Raw genomic sequence first — 18,682 nt, 5'->3', positions numbered from 1 at the left:
TAGGCTTTTTATTGATTCAATTTCCACTTTCAGGTATTGGTGATTTTGTTCATTTCCTTCTACTGTTTGTTTGTGATTCCATAGATTAAGGGATTTATTAATTTTCACTTAAGAGCTTCTATCTAATCATAAACTCCATTTTAACGTCTTTGTCTTATGTTTCAGCTACGTTGCAATTCTTAATGCCTACTTTGCTAGAGTTGCTGATCTTTAGTAGAGACGGATTGTCTTGGCAGCTGGTGTTCTACAGAGCTGGGAATGGGACTGGGGAATTGGATTCAGTAGAGAGGAGAAAGAAGTGAAGATCCCCAGTTATCCTACCTATTTCTCTGGCCAGATTGGCCTGTGGGTTCCCAGGAAATCCCTGAATATGTTCAGGGTCAGGATATTGAGATGAGTTGCCATTTATATTATATTTGTTTTTATTTATTTATAAAACAGGCAGTTAAGAAAATAAATGAACTTTTTCAGGGAGTCCACACATGTTTAAGAACCCTGCCATTCACTCATTGATATTTCTGGACAGATTTTGTTTTCATAAAACAGGTAGATCTTCTGTTTACCAAGGAATTTATTTTAATTATTTTCATTGTGCTTTAATTTAGAGGCAAATTATCTAAAATACATTCAGCCACCACTTCAGGTTGCCATTCTAGAAAGTTTTTCAGTAATTCCAGTGAAGCCTAAATGCTCATTCATGTTGCTATTGACTGTGCCTAAGCCGTGAGTCTAATTTCGAATTCCTAGAGTGGGTTTGGTACTATCTGAACAAAATGCATCAAATAGCTCTTAAAAGTAACTCAAGAGGTTACTGTTTGAAGAAAACTGGAAAAATGCTCAATTATCTAAAACAATATGTGTCCCCAGTGCCATTGCTAAATAAATAATTACTATGTTGAAGCTTTGGTAACATGCCAAATACATAAAACTCAAAGTTCAGCTGAGGCCCACAGACCACAAAGTGACTATTGACAATTGTCCTGCACTGCTCCCATTACAAACTGAACCAGTTCTGGTGTCAGATTTATTGATTCTGGTATATTCCCCAGAATTAAGATCACAACAGTTCTGCAAGTGAAAGTAGTTCAATTTTTTCCTTCATAGATGTTATCTGTTAATGTTATCATTATTTTTGTTACTGAGTATTTATGTTTAAGTATGCATATCATGTACTTTTGATGGGTGTCCTACCAGGAACCCACTTGTTTTGAGGTCGTATTAAAGAACTTGAAACTCTCAGAGGAGAAGAACTCTTAGACAAATGTATTTTTATATATAATTTTATAACTTTTGTATGAGTATATTATATATTAAGAACATATCTATTCCCTCTTATTCTTACTAACTCCTCTATAAAAACCACAAATTTTCCCCTACACCTCTCTTCATACCTCTCACACTTTCATGTATTCTTGTCATCTTTTAAAAATATTTTTAGGCCGGGCGGTGGTGGCGCACGCCTTTAATCCCAGCACTCGGGAGGCAGAGCCAGGAGGATCTCTGTGAGTTCGAGGCCAGCCTGGGCTACCAAGTGAGTCCCAGGAAAGGCGCAAAGCTACGCAGAGAAAACCTGTCACGAAAAACCAAAAAAAAAAAAAAAAAAAAAAAAAAAAAATTTATTATTTGACATGTAAAATCTGAATGTTTCGAATCATATCTCTGAAATACAATAAAGAAAAGCTAAGAAAGACAGGAAGGAAAGTGATTCAAAGATAGTTTTATTGTGGTCATCAAAAATACATGCCAATTCTCACTCCTTTTGACCATTTCGCAATCACCTTTATGAAACTTTCTAAGTCTGCATATCAGGTCTAGATATAGAAATTTTATGTGTCAACTTAAATGAGGCCACAGCACATAATTTGACTCCTTTATACACTATGCTTGGAGTCAGCTAACTAGCCTCTCACCATGACTTCTAATAAAAAATTCTCATTACACCACAGCATGCTTGGAAGCACTCACACTGCTTTACATAAAATATCTTTAAAAGCAGTGAAGAAAACATCCATGGTTTCCCACGAGAGTCGTGTTGATTATGGCATTATCACTTTCAAGATGAGGAAAACAGAGAGGGGTTAAATGACCGTGGTAGGTCACAAGTGTCCTCTGTCTGAAGGCAAGTGACAGTTTTGTTTGGAAGATTAGAGAATTTGAATCAGTGTTAGTTATGCAGTCAAAGTTGGTCAGGCAATGTACCCTTGGTCTGTGGAATGCTATTAAAATTGTGGCTATACTCATATATTATGTGTCGTTGTTTGGCTCTTGTGTGAGGAATTAATTAATCATCACACTGATGCTTAAGTCATCAGATTTTTTGTTAGCTTTACATACTAGTCTGCCATTTTATTTAAATATGCCCCCTAAGCCTCAGACGTTGTTACTTTGTTATATCACATAAAGGATATTCTATATGTTCAAGGTTTCAGTGAATCAGTGTATCAGAAAATATACAAATATCTAGCTGATTCAGATAAATCCTTCTTATTCATAAATTGTACATTTCTCCTGATCTTCCTTGTGAGTGTGAAAAGTGTCAAGAACAGGATCTGCTGTGTGAATCACTGCAAAGGTTAATGAGGAGAGTGCTCTTGATGATGAAAGTGAATCATTATTAAGTTTAGGCCCAAATAACAGTTCTTTATATAGATTCCCACTCCTGGGCACTATATAATCACAACTATTTTTTCTTTTCTTAAAGTCAACAATAATAAATTCTCACTGTTTATTTTCTCATGTATTATAACATTAAAAAATGCTAAAGGTCTGGTACAAATTTTCTTACTATCTAACGTAAAGCTCAATTCTCAGAAGAATGATATTTATTGGCAATAAGATCAAACACATTTCTTCATAGATCATAAAAAAGACCTTACCTAAGATGACTGTTATTGATGTAACCAACCGTCTTATTAAATAAGAAACACAGAAACAATGTAAAAGAGAAAGCCGAGAGGTCAGAGATCAGAGCTAAAATCTCACCCTTCCACCTGTGGTGTCCCAGCTTCCCGAAAGAGACCTATTTCCTGTCTGTTCGTCTATTTATAGTATTTTGTTCTGCCTTCTCATTGGTTGTAAACCCAAACACGTGACTGCCTCGTCACTGTCTGAATGTACAGCCCCCTAGGTCTTAAAGGTATATGTCTCCAATGCTGGCTGTATCCCTGAACACACAGAGATCTATGGGATTAAAGGCGTGTGCCACCACCGCCACACTCTTGCTATGGCTCTAATAGCTCTGACCCCCGGACAACTTTATTTATTAACATACAATCAAAATCACATTTCAGTACAATTAGATTACCACCACAGACTGTACTCACAAAATGTCAAATTAGATGGATGTTAGGAAATATGAAGAGGGCTAGGGTGTGGGGAAATGAACATGACCAGTGCACAATACCTGGAAATATAACAGTGGTTCCTATTATTTTCCTACAAATAACATGTGGTAGTAATTACAACTATCAAATTAAGCAACATGTATGCCCAAATATGAAAGAGAAGGAATATTGTATTCACAAGCAAAATTGGAAAATGGTCCTAACTACATGTAGCTTTCAGAAGAAAATTTTAAATGCCATGAGAAAGAAATTTCCACTGTAAAATGTATCCCATTTTCTATGGACTTTAGAATAAAAAGTGATCATTTTCCAACTAGATTGTATAGCAAGTGTAGATAACATGTGAAGGGGTACTTTGGAAATAGTTAACATTTTTAATGCAGGTGATTGAAATAATAAAACTAGCAGAAGTGGAAAAGCATGTATAATGTCTACAGACTGAACTAAGGAATAAAGGCTAGAATAGAAGACCTTAGATTTAGAATACATAAGACACAGTATTGTTTTGGTTATTTCCAGCTTCATTTTTCTGTGTATACTCATTTTCTTCCCGAAGAACCTACTTAATCCAGGATTCCAGGAGAATGTCATTTATACTAGACATTGCTAAAGTTGCTTGGAGCAGGTTGGATACAAAATCAAATTCAAATCAATCATCTATTCCATTCTGGAACTTTACATTTGTTTCTGACAGAAATTCAAGGTGATCTCTGTAAATTCTTCAAATCAGGTAGCTGGAATTGTCTGGAGCCTATGAGCTACTGAAGATGTTGATCATCTTAAGCAGATGCTGTAACTGGAGCTCCTAAGTTCTATTTTATTTTCTCTTCAGTCTCTCTGAACAACATTTGAAGTCTGTAGACAGAACCCAATTTGACTACACTGATTGTAAATTCAGAGTATTTGGACTTACCTGCTGACAGGAGAGTATTTGATTTTCAATCTATGGAAAGGTTGCCTGATAGGAGAAATGAATTGGAAATACAGTTGAGTATGAGAGTTGGGTGTCATTGCCCAAGGAGCAATAAGCATTTACCACAATTTCCTATAAATGTATTTTAAGAATTTAAGCTAAGGTGAATGGGATTTGATTGGATAGTAGAATTATGTTTCAATAACAGCTCAACATTAATAATTTCCAATTTCCTTATTCACCAATTGTGAAACATTGACAAAATTCTGTAGGTGATTGCTATCTGAACTATGTACTAAGAAATTACTTGTGGATTCCTGGGAAATTCCCTAGCACCAGGTTTCTCCCTAAGCCCATAATGGCTCCCTCTATCAAGATATTGCTTTCATTGCTCTCTCACTTTGTCCCTCCCCCTGCTCAACCATCCTGTTCCCTCGTGTTCTTGTCCTCCATTCCCTCCCCTCTACTTTCTCCCTACCTAGTTTACCCAGGAGATCTCACCTATTTCCCCTTCCTAGGGCTACCCATGTGTCCCTTTAAGGATCCTCCTTGTTATACAACTGCTCTAGAGCTGTGGGTTATAGTCTGGTTATCCTTTGCTTTACATCTAGTATCTACTTATGAGTGAGTATATCCCATGTTTGTCCTTCTGAGTCTGGGTTACCTCACTCAGGATGATATTTTCTAGTTCCATTCATTTGCCTGCAAATGTCATGATGTCATTGTTTTTTAATGGCTAAGTAATACTCTGTTGTGTAAATGTACCACATTTTCTTTATCCATTCTTCTGTAGGGGCATCTAGGTTGTTTCCACATTCTGGCTATTACAAATAATGCTGTTATGAACATAGCTGAGCAAGTATCCTTGTGGTTTGATTGAGCATCCTTTGGGATGACCCCAGCTAAGACTACTAGCAATAGTGAAGAGGGTGCCTGAATTGGCTTACCCCTGCAGTCAGAGTGGTGAATAACCTAACTGTCATCATAGAGCCTTCATCCAGTAACTGATGGAAGCAGATGCAGAGATCCACACCACAGCCAAGCAGCAGGGTGAGTTCCAGGAGTCCAGTCTAAGAGGGGGGACAAATTATATGAGCAAGGAGGGGTCAGGATCATAATGGGGAAATCTACAGAGATAACTGAACCAAGTTTGTGGGAACTCACGAACTCTATACCAACAGCTGTGGGGCCTGCATGGGACTGAACTAGGCCCTCTTCATATGGGAGATAATTGTGTAGCTTGCTTTGTTTGAGGGACCCCTGGCAGTGGACCAGGATCTATCCCTGGTGCATAAAGTGGCTTTTTGGAGCCTATTCCCTAGGTTAGTATGCTTTGCTCAGCCTTGATGCAGGGGGGAGGGGCTTGGTACTGACTCAACTGAATATACCAGGATTTGTTGACTCCCCATGGGAGGCCTTACCCTTTTGGGAAAGTGGATGGGGGTTTACTTGGGAGGGGAGCAAGGTGAGAGCTGGAGGAGGGATAGGAGGGGGAACTGTGGTTGGTACCCAAAATGAATAAAAAAAATTTAAAAGATAGAAAAAATGAAAGAAATTGCTTTAGGTGACACAAATGGTGGCTTCAGTCAGATTTGAATAATCCTATGGGTGGAGGGGTGAAGAATGTAACAAGAGATAATCCACAAGATCTGGAAGTGAGAGGTGATGGGCTGTTGAGCAATGTAGAGTAGAAAGATGGTCATTACCAAATCAACACTGAAATGAAAAAGATTTATATTTGACTGATAAAGACTAAAATAACAATGTAAGAAGTAAAGCCAAAGTTTGTACTAAGATGGTAGGATTGGAATATACACAAGTACATAAACTGTTTGCACTAGAGGGAAACTAAACTATCAAGTCCTAGGCAGAGAAGGAAATCAGAAACAAGTCTTGAAAGTCAGAATCAGTGCCCAAGTAATGGCAAATAGTGTTTAATTAACATAGGATATATCATTTTGATTCAGAGAAAATATTTTGGAGATACATGTTACTTAATACTTGAAGTACTAAAAGACCCAGCAAACTTACAAATTTTACTTGTTTGGGGTGTTAAAACCAACAGAAGGACTTTCCTCTTTCTTATTCTTGCAGATAAGACTAGTCGTTTTCTCCCTTCTTTGTTCCAAACTGGGTTATGATGGTGTTGAGTATCTGAATAAAGTACAATGTGTTATTTAAGAATACAGTCTATATTTGGATTCAAAACTGATACTAGGGAGGAATCTTTTTGTAGTAAGGAGTAGTTTTTGTCATGAGGGAGGAGATAAGACTCTATGTAGGTGGTTGTCTGAGAGGTAGACACAGCTCCCGCTGGATGATGAATCAATGTCAGTGCAAGACAACTAAACTTCCACACCATAAAGCTGGCTAATCAATTGGAAGATGATCCAATAAAACTGACTAGAACTGACATTTGCTTGGGTCAATTTGCTGGTTGAAGGTCAGTGTTGCCATTGAAGACACCTGGGGAATGTGATCAAAATATGATACTAGTTTGAAAGAACTATCCAGATTCCAAGACAATGAATATGTGTACACCAAGATCATGGAAAGGAAAACAAAATAAAAAGGATGGAACTTGATCCTGAAACATCAGCCAAGATAGAACCAAAAGTAACAGCAGAGAGATTGGAAAGGTAAATACACATTTAGCCTTACTCACAGAGTTTAAGGAAGACTACGGGCATTTATAAATCAAAACACAAAGTTCTCATCTGCACATTTTTATCCACATAAAGCTAACTACTTTATATGACTATTTACTTCACTGTTGGAAGAAGGGAGCACATTTTAGTGAGTATGATGGAGGCAGTGATTTAGAAGCTAAGTAAAGCTTTTGTGAGACTGGAAATACTCTTTTCCTTTCTCTTTCCTTTTTTGTTTTTCCAAAAATGTGATCAGTGTGGTCAACTGCAATAACTCCCCTATGTTGTATTCTTATAATGTGTATATTTTTATGTGAATATATTACGCTTCTGTTAAAAAATAAGAGTAGAAATACAGCCTTGAATTTGGAACTCTGAATGATTGACTCAGTCCACCTCATGCTGCTCGTCAACAGATTCCATATGATTGGGTAATGTTGACAGAAAATAAATAGATCAGAGTTCTGGAGGTGGAAAGTCCTCAGGTAAGTGGGGAGCATCTCCATGATGCATCAGATCATGGTGAACACTAAAGCTGGCATATGCACAACACATGGAAATCAGGTCAATTCACTGTTAGAGAAAATCAACTTCCATAACATCCAAATCACTTTAATGATAATGACATCAATCCAGTCACAAGGATAAAAGGCCAAAGTCCTCCTCACCACCCAATGACCTTCTAAAGGCCTGACTCTTAGCTCATTTCAATAACAGTTAAGTTTCAGTATGAATATAATGATCTTTTTATTTTTCTTTTCTGATCCAAGTATCTGAAAGATATTATAAGTTGAAAACATTTGCTTTGGCTCATGGTTTCTGAGGGATTTTAGTCCCTCATGGCAGGTAAAATATTCCAGAGTTTGTTATAGTCAGCCCATCTAGCAGACACTACACAAATCAGCTGAGCAAGGATCTCTTTCCACTAATTAGATCCTCTGTCCCACTCCCAAAGACTCCAAAGACCTCCAAAATATCTCCAACTGCTGAGAAACAAGTGTTGCAAGCATGAGTCTGTGCGACACATTTCAGATTCAGGCCATCCCAATGAGCCTTGGAGGACTCATTCAAACCGTAATATTCTGCCCTTTCCCCTTCAAAATACATCTTTCTCACATATAAAATCCATTCATTCTACCTCAAAAGCACCCAAGTGCCTTAGATACTCCAGCAGCAACTGAAAAGTGCAAATCCAAATTCTCCTCTAAATTAGACATGAGCAAGACTCCCATCATGATTCATCCTGAAGCAAATTCCCTCCAGAAGTGAGCCTATGAAATAAAAAACAAGCTGCTGAAATACAGAGGTTCAATGGGCATTAGGTAGACATTCCTATTTTAGAGGGGAGATATGAGCAACAGGAAAAGAGGCTCCAAGTAAGTCCAAAACCCAACAAAAAAAAATATTGTCCTCAGCCTCCAATTTCTTGGGGACTCTGGGGGATTTGAGTACTTTGAAAGCCCTGGTGTCATGGTTCTCACTGTTTGGAGACCTGTGGACAGTTCTCCTAGCCATAAGCTGATGGCTCTGCTGCTCTGGTATCTCTGAGGCAGCCCCATTCCCACAGCTCCTCTAGGTATTGCTGTAAAGGGAACCCTGCAGGGGTCTCATTCTTATGACTGTGCTGAAAATTGCTCAAATGAAGCTTCTCATTAATGATGAGTTAAGGAGGTTCCTGCAGTATTTTTTTTTTTCATGACAAGTCTGTGCTGAGTAACTCATGAGACCTCTGAAATTCAGGTAAAGGGGGCCCTAGTTCTCACAGCTCTTACATTCTGCCCACCTACTATGTCAGCACCATATAAATACAATAAGCTTACTGTTTGTGCCCTTGGAAGTGGTAAGCCAGGTCACCCGAGTTTCCGTTGGATTGATCTGAGTGTGTGCATGAATCATCATGTGTGGGTTGGAAAGGTTAGATGTACACATTTGCATGCTGGTGTGGAGACCAGAGTTTGGTATCAGGTGTCTTCTTCTATTGTTCTCTACCTCACTGAAGCAGGGTCTCTCACTCAAATCAAGATCTTGCTTTACCCATTCACTATCTCTGCAGTCCTTCTGCAGGTTCAAATTTGGAGAGAATGTAGAGGTTCAAGCCAAACTGTCCTACATAGTAAAAGATTTATTTGGAGAGTTATTGATGCTATAGACAACAAGACATGGGTCTGAGCAAAAGGACTTCAGTTCCCCCAGACAAATAGGAGTTCCTAATATTAAGAATTTTTCAAGGGAAGACAAAGATGCTACACAATGAATACAACAGTAGGGTTGCTCAGTAAGCATCCTTCATCTTGTGCTCATGCTCTCAAGGACCTATGAGAGGTTCCTTGATTTCCTATCTGGCAAGGGGGAATGGAATAGGCTAAGTTATTTGTAACTTCAGACTCAAACAGGCATTTCCTGTTAGCTTCTCATAACAAGTTGGAGGATAAAGATGGTGAGAGGCATATGGCCTAGTCTGTGAGACAATAGAAACCCGATCTAACGTACCTTCTTGAGGCATATTTGAGGCAGAAAAGGAATGTTGTGACAGAATCTGGGGAGCAAAGATCCCAGGTTGCACCAGCAGCAAACCTAAGGAGGCAACTGCAAGACATCCCAGGAACCATTATGTCCTCCTAGAGTTCTAGTTCCTTGATGAGGCAGGCACAGTGGAATTGTCATGACTTCTGTCTTCCACTGTCTTTGTGGATAGCACCTGGCTTCTGTCTGTCTACATGAATCTCTTTAAAAAAGGTTTCTTTTTTTTCTTTTCTTTTACGTATATACATTATATAATATAATGTATAATACAATATATATATATAAACACAATTCCTTATTGATTCTTTGGGAATTTCACATCATGAACCCCAATCCTGCTTACTTCCCAGTCCCTCCATATCCATCCTTCAACTATATAGCATCCCCTGAAAAGAACCCCCCAAATTAATTAACAAAACAAACCAAACAAAAACCAACCCTATCCTCCATCCTTCCCATCTCTCCAACACTTCTTCATTCCTCCTAGTAACACTGGGAGCTGCAGTGTGTCATGCAGGATATCCTTTGGTCCAATCAGCCACACCCACAAATGTTCATTGTAGTGAGTCATTGGACTCATTCAAGGACTCTGGTCTCTGACACATCATCATCATTAGTCCCTCACCAAAACTCCTTTCATATATCCTGCCATTGCCCTAAGTCATGAAGATCCAGTAGCTCTCATTCCATAGGCCACAGCAGGCCACAGATGGTGTAGTTGTTAGAGTGGGTCAACACAAGGCCCAAGATGTGGGTCTGGGTGACAGCTGAGCTGATCAGTGCAGCCTACTGGGATACCTCTCCTCAGAAGAGGAGTGGAGCAAGCTCTTCCAGGCCTATCTCATCAGAGCCCACTCTCCCACATCCATGGTGAGAAGTGGGCCATCACTCCTGAGTGCATGGATGCAGGGGGTAGGGGACAGTTCTTCCATGAGGGGCAGGACCATTGTGAGAGGCAGAGTCAGCTATCCCAGGACCAGTGAAGGGCAGGGCCAGCTCAGCATAGCCCTTGGATTTCAACATGCATGGTTCCTATGACCCCCTGTGGTAACATGGGCCATGGACATCAACACAGACCCTACCTGCAGCAGGAACATGGACCCATGCAGCAGGATGTGGCCCTTGGCAGCAGCTCAGGCTCAGATATCACCATGGCAGGACAGGCCACCCAGATCAGTATAACACCGGTCGCAGCATGACCCCTGGAAACCCTTATGGTCTCAGGTGGCTGACAGACCCCTGGGCAAATGCAATGCCCTTACTGGTAACAGGAGCCATGAATATCAACTCATACCCTGGATACTATAGGGCCATGGACCTAGACATGGCCATAGGCTGCAACCTGAGCCCCAGTGTCACCATGGCACCTGCACCAAGGCCCTCAGACACCAACATGGCCACAGGGGATGGCCCAGACCCCTGTTTCCACAGCACGTGAGCCATTGTGCTTCTCTTTCTTTCCCATTTCTCCACCATATATTTTCTCATCATAATGTCACCTATCTGCCCAGTACCACAAGGTCCCAGGAAGGCCTATGATTGCCAGCAGCCAGCCAATACTGTGGGGACCCAGGCTGCCCTTTCACCTGCTTAAGCCAAGTAACAAAGGTTTCTAGGTCACACACTTAAGATTCTCTCCCAAACACATTTTCTATTTTATATGGCCCAAATGTATTTTCCAAGTCTTTCTTCTTTGGTTCTGTTTTAATTATAAATTCTGTTCTAAGATTATTTCTTTTGTCTTTTATCTCACACTATACACTTGAAAGTAGATGAACAACACCCTAAATACTTTGTTATTTAGACATTTCTTTGGTCAATTATGCTAATACAATCTGTATGAGTTCTTTCTTCATAAAGTTGGGCAGAAAGGCATAGTGAAGCCATGATTTCTGCAACTGTATATTGAGGATGTCATCTAGTTCTAATTTTCTTTTCCTTGTTTCCAACTGAGACCCCCATCACAATGATAATTACTGTCCAAATTCCAACCAACATTCTGATCCCATCCCTGTCATTGCTCTAGGTTCTAGAGTCTAGGAAGGCGGAGATGTGGTCTCCAGCCCCTATTCCCCTACCCCTTACAGTGCCCTACGTGCTGTTCTCAGCAATGCATGCTTTCTCTGGCCTTCAGTAAACTATGCCCATCTCTGCCCAGTTCCAAGGCTGTTTCCACATTCTCAGGTACTTGTTGTAGCAAGAGCCTTACTTGCCCCATGCCAGTTTCCTTTCTTATTCTGTTTCAGATTGTTGTAACCAAGTATCACAGAGTGGGTGAATTAAAATCAACAATAAATATGTAAATTACTCCACAGTTCTGCAAACTACAATGTCTAGTGTTGAGAAGCTGCATCTTGGGAAATGTTTTTTATCTGTGATGAAAATGACAGAAAAACAAGAAAGGACAACAATAAATTATTGAGAGAGGGAGAGAAAAGAGGAAAGAGAGGTACAGGGATGGAGGCAGGGAGAGAAAAATGAGTGAGTGAGCCAGTGAGTGAGAGAGGGAAGGAGAGAGACAAAAAGAGAGAAGAAACTCCATGACACTCATCCTTTTATCAGGGATTATAAGCAGAACATGAAGAGACATTCCAACCATAAAACTACACCTGATTTATTCTGAGAAAAATAGTAATATTGTTATATTTTTAATATTCTCTTTCATCTCAAAATAATAAAAAAACACTTTTTAATTCATGTGTAGAGTCATTAATCTTAAAAGGATTATATCCCAAGCATCTGAAACAAATATAGAAAATACCATCACTGAAGCAGAATACAGACCCATGATTTAGCCCGCTGTTTATGGGAGCTATCCACAGAAAAGAAAAAGTCTATATCTAAGATCTGCCTAAGACCTTGATGCTTCTTAAAAATGGATAATCACTTAAAAATACTTCCAATCATAGACATACTAATATTTAGAAAACTTCAATACTTCTGGTGAGTTGATCTGTTTTCATTTTATGGGCATATAAAAGACAATGAGACACTAAATAGAATTTTTTGTTAATAAGGAAGTGAGTTATTTGATTCTAATAATTGTAACATTCATCATCTAGACAGAAGTGAACCCTGTATATTGGAAAACAGAGCACCTGATCTTTCAGGTTGTCACACTGGTTTGGTTTACACTGTCACTAACTTGCTTTACTCAGTTAATGACCTTTAGCTTTATACTTGAATTTTAGTAGCAATTAATACGTTAGTAATTAATTTGGCCCAAATTTCAATACCCTGCCAAATATCAAATGGCTGACATTCTAGATTATTAACTATTGTTCCGAAAGTTCATATTTATCTTATTATGGTGCTATGGAACACATTGCACATTTTTGGTAGGTCTAGAAGCATCTAGGATGTCATAGGGTTCTCAATAAATAGTTATTTTTTTTTCTATTAGAAACCATAGGTGACCAATACACAACAGAAAATTGCTAACAATTTTCATTAGTATGTGAATAAGATGACACTTCTTAGTATCTGAGAAATGTGTTAGAAAAAAAAAAACCTATTCCATCAAATAAAAAAGCTGTTGCTATGTTAATCATGCTGAGATTATTCTTCTTGCCTATTCTACAACTGTTTCCTCAGAGGCTTTGTTTTTCGCATTCTGAGTTCAGGAGACTCAGTAGAGACCAAGTTGAAAATAATTCTTGAGCTATAGAGTGTTATCTGGAAGGAGAAGCAGATAGCTAGCAAACACAGGTTTGAGGTGTTCCACAATGTGTGTAGTGAGACTGAACAACAAAATATATAACTTGACCTGAGTTAAAACTGAAGATATCAGCCCTTCAAGGAGGAGTATGGTGGTCCAGTTAATTATGGTCGATACATCTTGCATGTAGTGTTTACAGTTCAAGATGAAAGCTGGGGAAGTACATGTAGCTTGTGGGAAAGAGCCATCAGAGAAAACAGGTTTAACAGAAAAACATGGGTAAAAATGCAGGGAAATTTAGAAAAATAGATCATCACAAAGTTTGTTAAATATACACAATATTTGAGAAACTAAAATGTTATGTTGTTTTTTTTTAAATCCATATGGAATTGAGCATCTTGTAATAATATGTTAAGCCTGGCAGCCCCTAATTATCAGGTAAGCCAAGAGTGGAGAGTTCTAAGAAGGAAATCGCAATTTTAGATAGCATTTGTGGACCATTGTATCAAGAACATTGAGTGGATTGATTTTCTGATTCTTGAAACTGGATCTGCTTGTTTCCTGATATGATGTTCCTGAACAATTTTCACTTAAGAATATTTGTTCACATTAAACTACTAAAGCACTTTCAAATCCATTAGCTTTGGGGGTATTACAATGGCATTGCCTCCCCACCTCTTTTAACCAGCCTTGAGAGTTAAAATGAGGAGGGCATAAGTTAGGCTTCAGGACACACAAGGAAGATTCCTATTTCCATTCCTATTTCAACTCTCATGTAATGGCCTTGTGTCTTTGTGTGGTCCTTACACTGGGAACAGTTAAATTATTCTATAAGACAAATGATGTCTTTCTAGGTCTTGGAATCTAAGACTAAGCTTCTGGCTCAAAACAAGTTCTTGTTTTTTTGTGTGATAATATATTTTATTCCTCAGTTTTCTTAATTCAAAAAATCATGAGTCAAAATTCGCTGTCTCCATTGTGGTGTGTGTGTGTGTGTGTGTGTGTGTGTGTGTGTGTGTGTGTGTGTGCATGCAGATATGTGTGTACAAATATGTAGGCATATATATGGAAGCCACAGGCAATGCAAAGTGTCTTCCTTAATCACCCTCTACCACATTTTGAGATATGGTCTCTCAGTGTATCTGGAGTTTGATGTTTAGCCAGGGAGAGCAAGTCCCAGAAATCCTCCTCTCTCCACACTACCTCATCCTGAGAGCTGAAATTACAGGATTACTTTGCCAAGTTCAGCTCTGTTGCATGGGTGCTGAGAATTGAACTCAGATCCTCATGTTTCAGCTACATGTATTTTACTGGCTGAACCATCTCCTCTGTTCCTTGTTGCCACTCTATTAGTTATAATTATACTTTTTTTTTTAATATTAGTTGAATTCTTATCATAAACCAGGAATACTACAATGAGTTTTATCTAATTGTTTTCCTAACTCTTCAATATATACATGTATATGTGTATTCCCATTTACTTCTCCTACACTTAAAGAAACTGAACCCCATTGTTAAGGCACTTGCCAAGATAAGAGAAGTAAAGTTCCCTTAAATTACCTTTTCAAGTTTACAAACCAAGAAGCAATTACTTCTTCAGACTCAAAGCAAAGATGCTCGAACAAGAACACTCAATAAGGAGTGCATCTAAGAACATCCTTTTGATTATAAACTAAACTCAGTTTCTTAATAAATGCCCTTCCCCTTTTCTTCAGTTCACCACCCTCCCTTTAATCTATCTACAGAAAAATTTTATCATTTTCAACAACCATTGCTTGACCGTGTTTTCTTTTCAATGAAGGATTTGGACTTTCTTGATTGAGTAGTTGTAGACTAGTGTTTCTTTTCCAACCTCATTTCTTTATCATTTATCCCTAAATCAAGTCATAAGACTTCAAACTTTCCAACTCTACTGTAAATCTTTGATGCTGAATTAAATATTATAAACAGACACAAGCATTGGTTTGTTTAATTTAGATCTGAAATACTATACCAGCTCTTTCCATCCTTCTAGGCATCTATTGAGTTTCTGTATAAGCTGCTTCACTAAATTTCCTTGGTTATATTATATGAGTACCTTAACTTCTGTTCCAGTTAGTTTATCAAATCAATAAAGTAAAAAAAAAAAATACTGAAAGCTCTCTTTGAAATGGCCATCAGCTGACTAGAATACTTAGGGAGGATTATGTAGGCTCAGAGCAATCTTTTCAAGAAGTCAAGTCTCTGTGGGCTTTATATGGAAAATTTGCTGAACATCCTAGAATATTACTTGAAGGACATAGTAATTTTAAAAGTATAACCAAAAGTGATAAAGCTAAAGGTAAAATATCTAATATTGAAGGGCAAAGAGCTTAAGATAAAAGTTTTTCCCTCTAAATACATTTTAAAACTACTTACTAGTTATGATTTGGAGACAGAAATCATCATTCATATAGAAAATGATATGCATTCTTTTCTCTGGAGACAATACTAGCTTTAGAAGAAAAAAACTAGAATGAATAACATTTTATTACTATAACATTTAAAACAATTTAAGTCTAATTTAGTGACAAACTCTCACATCTCATGATTAAGCTGGAAGCTGTCTGTAACATATTGACTGAAGCTGATCATAGAAGCCTCTAAGACGTCTGTACTTTAGATTCACGCTAATCAAGTTTCCCCTACTTAGTTTTATATGCTAAATTTTATATCATATTGTTTGGATTATTGTAATTGAAGCAAACAATAGACACTTGATCCAAGCTAACTTTATGCAACAGGGAAAATCATTGACTAATGTACCTTAAAGGACTGTAGCTTGGTGTATGGTTTGTGCTCAGAGGGTTAAAAGTCCCATTGTTCTCAGAGTTTTCTCACCATCTTTACTCTCTGTGATTCTTCTATCCAATGGGATGTACCCTCTTTCACACCTTCATCATGTAATTCTTACAAACTTCCAATTACATTTCGAAAGTTATCCAAATACTTGGGCAAAAGTTTGGAATTAGGTTTGTTCCTGATTGGGTTATAAGTCAAACTCCCAAAAACTTTGGGCAAAGAAGTATGGTGATAATTTTCAAATTGGCAGGCAGGCTTGGGAACAAGGTGGATTAACATTTTACTTAAACAAATTGGGCTGAAGGGGTGTCTGGAGCCCATGGAAACCAGGACTCTATTGCTAGGTGAAGCAGGGACTGATGTCACAGTTGCTAAAGTTGACATTTAGTTTTCATTTTCCTTTCTTTTGCCACCTCCTTCTAACTAAACAAATGCACATATGGATTTGCTTTTGGTCCTCCGTATTTACACTTCATGGAAGTTCACATCAAAGAATAGTCTATCCTTGTGTGGCTCATACTGTGTCAATTCTCTGAGTCTTTGTACATGCCAGTTCCTACAACTGGAAATGCCTGCCTCTCCCTCCTCCACTTGAATGTTCTTCTTCCACCTGTGACTGCATGACCAATTCCATTAATGCTCAGTTAAATGTCAGTTACTCAAAGAAAACTTGGAGTAAAAGGTTCAGAAACTGATTTGCTGGTTGCCCTGTTAGATTAAAAAACCAAATGAAAGTGTTTGCCCCATTGCACATGATAAAGCATCCATGTCGCTGGAGACCTGTAGCAGATCTCTGCTGGATGTGCTATATTGCAGGACTGCCAATATTGAAGGAAAACAGAAATGGAGTGAAAATTGAAATGGGCAGAGAGGGATATAATCTGACAAGAGTGAATTATTATGCCTGGAGGGCAATAAAAGTGAAAGTTGGTTGGAGAGAAAAAAGTTAGAATTGCAGTAATTCCAGACTGGTTCGGATCTCTGCATTTTACAGCGTTCAACTGTTCAACAGTTGCACTGGGCCAAATCCTAACTGAGATTTGGAAAAGAAATACAGTAGTACTAGAGCCATCAAAGGTGACTCTACAATTGAAAAACAATGTCAAAAATAAATCCAAGCCACACTGTGATGATTGTCTCAAGCTGCTTGAAGTCCTTATATTCTGCTTTGGGGATTAGTAAGAACACAGAGAATGATAACAGCTACAGGGAAATGACATCTTCTCAATCATTTCCCTTTTCCTGGAACTTCCCAAACTGCTACCCTCAGTTACATTTGGAAGTTTTAAATTAGCACAAAGGTCAGTGAAGCCAATGATCTAAAAACTTCCTTTCTACTCTCTTGCAAACAAACTCTTTTTTGTCACATAAAGGGAATTTTCTTTTGGCATTTAATTCCCTCTGCATTTGCCTAATGCTTTGTATGGATGGTGCTATTTCAAATATGTCTGGTTCATCAAAATCTGGTCTTTAGGATCCATCTAAAAAGTCCTTTTATACCTTACTTCACATGTTCCTCACTCGCACACTATTATTGGTTCTATTTCATTTGTGTCTGTTGCTCTCACAGGCTAAGTCCTATGTCTGTGTTGTTCTCCTCAAATACATCTAGAATAATATTCCAAAAAAGATGCTCAACACAAATGAGTTCTTCCCAAAATTCACAAAGAGTACAAGGAATCCTGGATACTAACAGCCATTCTCTGCTACACATCCATCTCCATGTATCTTCCTCAGAGTACATCCAGCCTGTACTCCATATGCCATTGTTATTGTCCTTGATTATGATAGGATCCTGAAGCAGTACCTGAAATATCCCTCTAGTAGTTAAAGTGCTAGAGAGAGTGAACACATGAACAAAGAAAGCAGTGGATGGGTTCTTTATCCTCAGCCTCTCAGGCAGCATACACCATGTTATAGCTGGCTGAGGAGTACAGAAACTCGTATGCTGAAAGACCCAAACACCCTTCAATTGGAAAAGATGCTACACAGAAAAAGAAGCTATAGTTGTATTAGCCTCATTGTTTAAAAATACTTTAAATGTGATCTTTTAGACTTCTCAATACAGTTCACAGTGAAAAATATTTTTAGTGACTTGATTCTGGAGATTTCCAGTGTGACGATATAACGGTGCGATTAGCTGCACATTCTGCCATGAGTGTGAAGACTAATGAGCTGACACACACCTTGAGGGACAACGTGACTCCTGTATGATTCAGCTGATCTTCACCACATCTTCAGTGACAGTGAGTCATAGCATTCAGGGAGCTCCCCCACTCTTTTGAAAAGAAATGCTATTGGAGTGTCCAAATCCGAGTCTCATGTTCTTTTCAAATGCCTCTCTTTCTGTTTTGTGGCTGGGGGAGATTCCAATACTTTCTATCATAAAAGATACTTTAAAACCAGAGGTGTTTATCATCAGCTAAGTAAGTACAAAGATACTGAATGTAAGTGAGAATATTTGTATGTGTTTATATTTGAATAATTGGGTAATATGACAATCCCATACACAGGTATATGTTTTCCATATATAATTTACACAAAAATACTGTGTAGATGATATCCATCTACTAACACATTTACACTAGCTACCAGCTATGCACAATAAATGCTCCAGGCCCTCTGGATGCAGTAGTGAGCAGAGCAGTGATAAGTTTTAATCTCATGCACTAACATTTCTGTAGGGGACACCATCAATTAATAATATCTTTAATAAGATGTATAAGACATTAAGCAAGACCTAGAACTAAAAACATCAATGATAGAATTCAAAGTT

The sequence above is a fragment of the Peromyscus maniculatus genome, chromosome 8 (assembly GCF_049852395.1).
Source record: "Peromyscus maniculatus bairdii isolate BWxNUB_F1_BW_parent chromosome 8, HU_Pman_BW_mat_3.1, whole genome shotgun sequence".
In the NCBI taxonomy this organism is placed as follows: Eukaryota; Metazoa; Chordata; class Mammalia; order Rodentia; family Cricetidae; genus Peromyscus; species Peromyscus maniculatus.
Note: the sequence above shows the minus strand (reverse complement) of the source record.